At 56.8% G+C, this 7618-nt stretch overlaps 1 protein-coding gene and 1 long non-coding RNA gene across 4 annotated transcripts in view; one reads left to right on the top strand and one right to left on the bottom strand.

Annotated features, from left to right (window-relative positions):
- Nucleotides 1-612, bottom strand: part of KMT5B (lysine methyltransferase 5B) — a 53358-nt gene extending 52746 nt beyond the window's left edge. Inside the window, exon 1 of one of the 2 annotated variants that reach the window (XM_046643337.1) lies at nucleotides 243-612. The gene's annotated coding sequence lies outside the window, so the exon portion shown is untranslated. Of the gene's footprint in view, nucleotides 1-134 lie in introns of both variants that reach the window. The other variant, XM_046643336.1, reaches the window with a different exon arrangement.
- Nucleotides 1-6946, top strand: part of LOC124228697 (uncharacterized) — an 8555-nt gene extending 1609 nt beyond the window's left edge. Inside the window, exons 1-4 of one of the 2 annotated variants that reach the window (XR_006885764.1) lie at nucleotides 3940-4044; nucleotides 4159-4258; nucleotides 5144-5297; nucleotides 5964-6946. This is a non-coding gene — a long non-coding RNA (uncharacterized LOC124228697). Of the gene's footprint in view, nucleotides 1-3939; nucleotides 4045-4158; nucleotides 4259-5143; nucleotides 5298-5963 lie in introns of those variants that run through there. The other variant, XR_006885763.1, reaches the window with a different exon arrangement.
- The last annotated feature ends 672 nt before the right edge of the window (nucleotides 6947-7618 follow it).

The following is a 7618-nucleotide window of genomic DNA, read 5'->3' as shown; positions in this document are numbered from 1 at the left end:
TCCAAGATGGCGGCGCCTGCCGCAGCACCGCCCGCTCCCTCCGCTGTCGGGAAATGAGTCCCAGCGCGGCCCGAGCCCCCCGCCCCCACCGCGCCGCGCCCCCGCCGCCCCGCGCCCCGCGACCGGGGCCTCACCTCGCCTCCCGCGCGGCCGCGGGGGCCCAGAGGCAGCCGCCGGCCGGGAGGCTCCGCGTCCGGGGTCCTGGCGCCGCGCTGCCGCCTCCGGTGCCCGGACGCCCTCACCTCATCGCCCCGGAGCCTCGCCGCCCGCGCCGCAGACGCGTCGCCGCCCCCGGTGAGCCGCTCGGACGCCGCCCGGGAACGGTGGAAGGACACGAAAAGGAGTGCCCTCGGCCGGGCGGAGGGACACCACGCCGGCTCGCGCCGCCCCGGCCGTCTCTGTTGCTTTTACGGGACTCGGCGGGGGGAGGCGGAGAAACACGAGAAAGAAATGAGTCCCCCGCCGGGTGCTCGCGACGGCGGAGGGACAAAAGGCGAGGTCTGAGAGGGCCGAGCCGAGCCGTTGCCTCTCTGGGCTCGCGGCGGAGGGATCCGCGCCGAGCAGTCAAGGGATCCCTCCGCCCCTCGCTGCCCTTTAAATCGCGGCTGGAGGCGGCGTCGCCGTGCGCCCCTCGGGCGCCTCCCCGGCCCTGGCTGTCTTCGCCCGTCCGGTCCCCCGCCCTGGGCCCTTGGCGCCGCTGCACCCACCGGGGACAGCTCCCGAGCCGGGACGCGGGACATCCCAGGGGGCTGGGCAGGCTCCTCGCCCACTGTGTCTCCCGGTTGCGGCGAGGGGAGGTGGCCCCAAGGAGGCGAGCTTCTTTGTTGTGGGAATGGGTGTCATCGGAGGCAGATACACCCTTCAAGACCATGTGGGCAGCCCGGGCATTCCATCGCGCCATGGGGGAGGGAGGAGGAGGGGAGCGTGCATTCATCGAGCCACTGGCTTCCCAGGGTCCACCGGCCATTTCCTGAGCACCTACTGTGTGCCGGGCTTTCCGCGACACAGCGGGATCGCCATTCTCGCCCTACTTGGGCAGTGCCAGCACCAAGGATGCAGCCCCCTCGGGGAGCTGGGGCAGGTCGGGAAGGCGCCGAGGGGTTCACCCGCACCAGGTGCTGCGCTGCAGGGATGGGGCGAAGCCCCGCCCTTTGGCTCAGGCCGTCTGCTGATAATGACTACAAAATAACAACCGTGAGAGTAACATGCATGCGACCTTTCCGGGATCCCAGGCACGTTCCCAGACTTTGATGCCCCGTCTCATTCACTCCTTCCAACAACCCGCAGGAGGTGCGGACCGTTGGGGTTGCCAGTTTACACGTAAGGAAACTGAGGCACAGAGAGGTTAGGTGACCTCTAAGACAGCTAGTCAGGGCCTGAACCAGAGCCCTTGCCTAGTACTCTGGTGAAACACGCAGACATCGAGGAGAAGCCAAGGCTGCCACGGGCTGCCAGATGCAGCGGGGTGGTGCCTAAAGGTGTCCGCGGGGAAGCCGGGGACCTGACGCGGATTGGAGCAGGATAGGAAGAGGGAGTGGTCGGGAAATTGCCTTGGGTGGGGGAAAAGGCTTCGGCTTCCGGAACTGAGGGAGCAGGTAGACCGATTCCAGGAAGAACCCCACTCCGCCTTGGTTTCCCAGCGTCCCCAGGGCCTGGCACAGAGTAGGCACGCCATAAAGGATGGCACAGTGGAAAATGTGGGTGGACACAAGGACAGTGGTCCGGCTAACACCAACACAGGTGCTTACCTCATTTTCCCTCCTCCTTGACCTTGGGTAGTAGACACGATGCTTATTATTCCTTCCACACATGGGAAACTGAGGCACAGTGAGTTGCTGAGGGCATATGGCTAACAGGCAGAGAGGTCTAGATCTTCAAAACCAGAGCTCCTCTCCCGGCCCTCACCTCCCCTCCCCACCTCCCCCCTCCCAATACCGACCTGGGGGATGGGCGGCAGAGCCTCCCCACCTCTCAGGTAAAGCAGATCCAGGCACATTGCTCTGTGCTTCCTGCTCTTCCTCTCTAAAAGCCACGGGACCCTCTGTGGCATCATAGTCGCCGTACCACGGTCCTCTTTGCAAACGCATCTAACAAATGATTGCTTTGGTCTCATTAGCTTCTGATTTATTGCTAGACTTTCCAAGATTTTCATAGTGCATGGCTCCAAATACTCAAATTGCGCCCCATTGAAGCTGCCTTTGCCACACACCTCCCACACTGGATGCCCCTCAGAGGTGTGCATGGGAGGAAAACACCGTCTGCCTCCAGTGGGCAGCCACAGCCCTGTGTGGACCCTCCAGGGTCTTGATGCCCAGGCCCCACATCCAGCCATGCCTGGGCAGCCCTTCACAGCCCTGAACACCAGTGTCCTCCCTGCTTCAGACGTTCCAGAGTCTACCCCAACACGGACCCCTAGGGTTGACACCCAAACCCCCAGGTCTGTAAGGGCCCCAGACTCCCAAGATGCTGGCACCTCTGTTTATTCACTGCCCAGTGCCAGACCAAGTGTTCCGGGCAGTGACTTACAAGGGAACAGGCCTGACCTGCAGCCTGGCAAGAGAGAGAGATGCGCAAACCCAGGCACAGCTTCCTCTCAGGCTCCCGGGTTCTGGGTTTGACCCTCCCCCAGCCTCCCTGCATTGCTTCCAGCCTCAGCTGAGGAGCCTAGGGCAGGCTGGAGCTCCTGGCACAGCTGAGTTGGGGCTCAGGACCTTGATGGAGCCATGCTGAAGAGATACCAGCTGAGCTGGGCAGAGGGCACAGCCCCGAGCAGCCCTCCTGTGAGAGACTGGAAATTCGACTTCCCCACAGTGAGCGTAGCCAGCTGGAGGCCTCCTCCTGCCAGCTGGCAGAGGTGGGGGGATGGGGGACAGGAAGTAGTGTGGCCAGGCACCTGCCCAGCCCCCACGTGACAGGCGCATTGGCATTTACACTGTGAAGGCTCTAGGTGCCCCAGAGTGGAACTGCTAAGCCACAGAGGCAGTGGACCACCCACCCCCCCCCCCCCCCACCCTGGACAGAGGGAAAGATATTAACAACCCTAAAGAAGGACTAAGTCCGCGGAAGGGGCCTGGCCAGCTCCGGAAGCACCAGGAGTGCCAGCCCAGAGCTGACCTGGGAGCGGTGCCCTTGGCAGGGCACCGGCTGAGACCACAGAGCCTATTCCAGTCCCGTAGCAGGGTCCAGGGGACACCCCAGAGACCCAGCCTGGTCCACCAATGCTGCCTCACTCTCCAAGTCCCCTTCTTCAAATGCCAGGTTCACCCAGTGACCGGCTGGCAGGGATTTGCTTGCTGGGATCCTTTGCCCACAGGGAGGGCCCACAGGTCGTGCTGACCCCAGAATTCCAGGCTGGGTGGCGTGTGGCTTCCCGTTGTAAAGTGATATGTGTCAGCTTTTGGACTCTGCACGCGTGTCTCACCCGGTCCCCCACCCCTGCCCGGAAGACCGGGCTGTTCTGCTGAGAGCAGGTGGTCCAGACTCGTGGGGAAAGGAGGGGGCATGCCCAGGACCATTCCGGTGACCCATCTGGGTGGCTGCCGGCTCCCTGGCTACCTGCCTGACTACCACTGGGCCCCCTGTACCATCCTTGCCTCCCACCTGTGCCTCCACTGCCCACCCCTCCTTTGATAGATGAGGAAACCGAGCCTGTGAAAGGTCGCATGATCTGCCGAAGGCCCCGTAGTCAAGAGCGGCAGGACTCTATGGCAGTGAACAGGGGCCTGGCACAAAGTCTGGCTTGGATTTGAATCCTAGCTCTGCAACTTAGCAGCCATGTGACTTGGGGCAAATGGTGTAGCCTGTCTACACACCATCCTCTCACCTGTGCAAAGGACCTGCCTAAGTCCTCTCACTCAGAGCTTTAAAATCGTTGATGGACTTAAGATGCCCCAATTCTCGTCTCCAGCCTGGACTTCTCTGAACTTCTGACACCAGACACTTAGGTGTTGAATAGAAATCTCAAATAGAGTGTGGCCATGATGGAGCACATGCACATGCAAGCAAACGTCCACCTCTCGGAGGGAGATTCTTTCCATTGCTCAGGTCAATACCGAGCTTTCATTCTCCATCAATGGCCTTGGTGGTTTTTGTTTTTTTCTCCTTAGCGCGTATAACCATCTAGCGTATGTATCTTTTTTTTTTTTTTTTTTTACACAGGAACTAACATTTATTAGGCACCAACTATATGCCAGCCCCTGAACAGGGCAATGGGAGCTTGGAGATGAATCTGACAAAGTTCTGCCCTTCCAGATTCAGGGTAAGCAACTCCACAGTGTGGCCAGTGCTGGACACAAGGAAGCCCCTGGCTGTGGGAGCCAGAGAAGGCTTCTGGCCCCAGGTGGAGGGGCAAGGAAGGCTGCCCAGGGACCAAAGTGATGGGTGAAGAAATGACAAGTGGCAAATATTCCAGGCCAAGGAAACTGCCAGTGCAAAGGTCCTGGGGCAGGAGAGGGCATAGGTCTCATTCTGATAAAGAAGGAGGGTCAAGGCCCAGAGGGAAGCTCAGGCCAGGTCACAGAGGCCCTGGGGGCACCAGGGAGCCATGGATGAGCTTCACTTAGGGAAGCGACACAGCATCTGTATCTTTTACCTACTCATCATCCACTGGCCATCTCTGCCTTCCAGGCTATAAGCTCCTTGATGGCAGGGGGCTGGGCCTGCCTTGTTCACTGCTGTATCTCCAGCATCCAGAGGCTCGATACATGAAGGACGATGTTAGCCTTCCAAGATTGTTACGGGGGTAAAAGGAAGTGAAGGCGGTTTCTAACCCTTCTCCCGTCTCTGGGGCCTCAAGCTGGTCAGCTGAGGAGGCTTCTCCACCCCCAACCCTGACAAAACGCACACGCCTTTCCCTGCCTTTCCAGCTCAGAGGTGTCCTGGGATTTCTGTCCGCCTGGGACAATCAGATGGCCCCAGGCACAGCCCTGTGACCCTGAGGGCTGGTACTCTTTCGGATTCCCACCACACACCCTCTTTTGTCTTCTCCATCACCAGCAAAAAGAAGCCCAGCCGTAGTCACCCCCGTCCTTTCACACACACCTAGAAGTAAAGACAGAAAGGGCCAACGGCAGCTGAAAAGCTCGTCCCCTCAAGGGCAGGGAATGCTTAATCCTACTATTTTTTAATAATTTCCAACTTACAGGAAGGTTCCAAGTCTAGCACGAAGAATTCTTTTTCCTGAAGTCGCTGCCCGGATGCTCCACAACTTCTGAGCACGTTGGGATGTGTTTGCTTCCGACTGAGCTGTCCCCGCGCCAAAATGGACCAGGAGGACCGAAATCAAGAAATAGAGATGGGTAGGTCACTGCCATTTAATCTTCAGACTGTACTCACATTTTCCCAGTGACCCCAGTAATGTCCTTTATTGCAAGGGAACTCGTCCCAAATCCCACGGTACCTTAGCTGTCGGGTCTCTTCAGCTTCCTTCACTCTGGAACGGTCCTCACGCTTCCCTCGACTTCTATGACCTTGGCATTCTTGAAGGTTACAGACCAGGGATTTTGTAGTATGTCTTTCAATTTAGGTTTTTCTGAGGATTCCTCGTGATTATATTAAGGTCGGGTATCTTTGGCGGGAATGTCACAATAACGAGGCTGTGTTCTTCTCATCACGTCCTATCGGGTGGGGAAGGACTTCCATTTGACCTGTCACTGATGATGTTCTCTTGTGTCACTTGGTTAAGGGCTGTCTGCCAAGCTTCTCCACCGGAAAATCTCTTGTTTTCCCTTTGTAATAAGGAAATGTTCAGTGGAGAGGCATTTGAGAGGATGTAAACATCCCATTCCTCATCAAACCTTCAATGTATTAATATATTTGTGTCACTCTGGACTTCTGGGTTCCTGTTTTGTTCAATAGGTTATAATTTGTTCCTTTCTCTCCCTCTCTTTCTCTCTCCTTCTTTTTCATCCCTGTCTCTCTTTCTCTTTATTTCTCATTCTCTCTCTTTCTTTCTCCCTTCAAAGATAATTGTGGCAGCTTTATTTGTATTGAGTGGATAGACAAACTGTAGTCTATCCGTGCGATGAAATCCTACTCAGGAATAGTAATGAAGGCGCTGCGACATAATGAACCTCAGAAACTCTGTGTCGGAGTAAAAGAAGCCGGAGGCAGAGAGTACACGTTGTTTGATTCCAAGTAGGTGATGCCCTAGAACAGCGAAAACCTCATCTATGGGGGTGGAGATCTCCGGACGGGTGGGACTGACGAAGTTGGGGCACGAGCAGCTCTCTGCGTGATGGAAAAGTCCTCTATCCGGGGGTGGCTCCCCGGGTGCACATGTTATGGAAACTTTCCGACTGTAGCTCTAAGTTCTGTACAAGTTGCTGCATGTAAATTATACACCCAAAAAAGACGGGGGAAATCTGGACAAGACGTGAATTGAACTGGGCTAGCGCTCAACGAAAACTTCAATTCTTTCACGACTTATCTCATGGCCAAGTCAATTTCGCAAAATAGTTTTCCCTTGGGTGTTTCCCAGACATTACTTGTGGGAATGACCCAGGTTTGAAGTGTAGGCTCCAGGGTCAAGGTGAACGGGAGGGAATGGAAGAGTCTTGCTTCTCCGTCCAGATACTGTCAGTGCTGGCTGTTGCTGAGTGATGATGTTCAAAGGAAGGAGGAAAAACTGCTCCTGCTTCTAATAGACTTGATGGAAACTTCCAGAACCAGGTGCGCTTCTCCTCTACAGGCCGTTGGGCCGCCTCCCAGATGCTGTCTGGCCCACACTGGACTGGAAGGCTCAAGCCAATTTTAAATTGACCTTGGTCCTGTCTGGCCAGGATCTATGCTGCGTGCGAAGTCATCTTTTTGCTCTATCTCATCACCCTGAATTCCCTGGTCATACCTCACAGATACACCCTAGGGTATTGGCTTGTCCCCGGGTAAAGTCCTAGGGGTGGCAAGTCAAAAGTAGAGGTGAGGGGCTGGCCCGGTGGCACAGGGGTTAAGTGCACACATTCCGCTTCAGTGGCCCGGGGTTCGCCGGTTCGGATCCCGGGTGCAGGCATGGCACCACTTGGCAAGCCATGCTGTGGTAGGTGTCCCACATAGAAAGTAGAGGAAGATGGGCACGGATGTTAGCTCAGGGCCAGTCTTCCTCAGCAAAAAGAGGAGTATTGGCAGCAGATGTTTGCTCAGGGCTAATCTTCCTCAAAAAAAAAAAAAAAAAAAAAGTAGAGATGATTTTCCTCTAGAGCATTCTGGGTGGCCAGGCAGAGAAGGTGACTGACTGGGGCCTTGGCCCTGGCATTTGGAGCAGAGACCCTGGCTTCAAAGTTGGGGGTCCCTAGAGGTTCAAGAAGGCCTTCGGGTCCGGGAGGAAGCTAGCTCACCGAGGGGGAGAGAAGGGGCTCCGACCATCTCTGTGTGACTGTTCTTGTTCTTTAATCAGAGAGTAGAAACAAGGGGACAAGCCCCCAGGGAGCCAGCCGAAAGGCTAAGCAACAAAGAATCAGAATCTTCCTTTCCTTTGTCCTCACAATCTACAGGCACAAATTCCACTCCCCCGCCCCCAGGCCTCGCCCACGGCGGTGCCCAGGCCTCAGCGGGGACCCTCAGGAGACTGGACCCTCTGGCAACTGCGGCCCAGATTAGGGCTCACTTTAGGGCAGCCAGTTGC

Source organism: Equus quagga, chromosome 17 (assembly GCF_021613505.1).
Source record: "Equus quagga isolate Etosha38 chromosome 17, UCLA_HA_Equagga_1.0, whole genome shotgun sequence".
Taxonomy (NCBI): domain Eukaryota; kingdom Metazoa; phylum Chordata; class Mammalia; order Perissodactyla; family Equidae; genus Equus; species Equus quagga.
The sequence above is the reverse complement of the archived record's forward strand: the minus strand, read 5'-3'. Positions and strand labels throughout refer to the sequence as shown.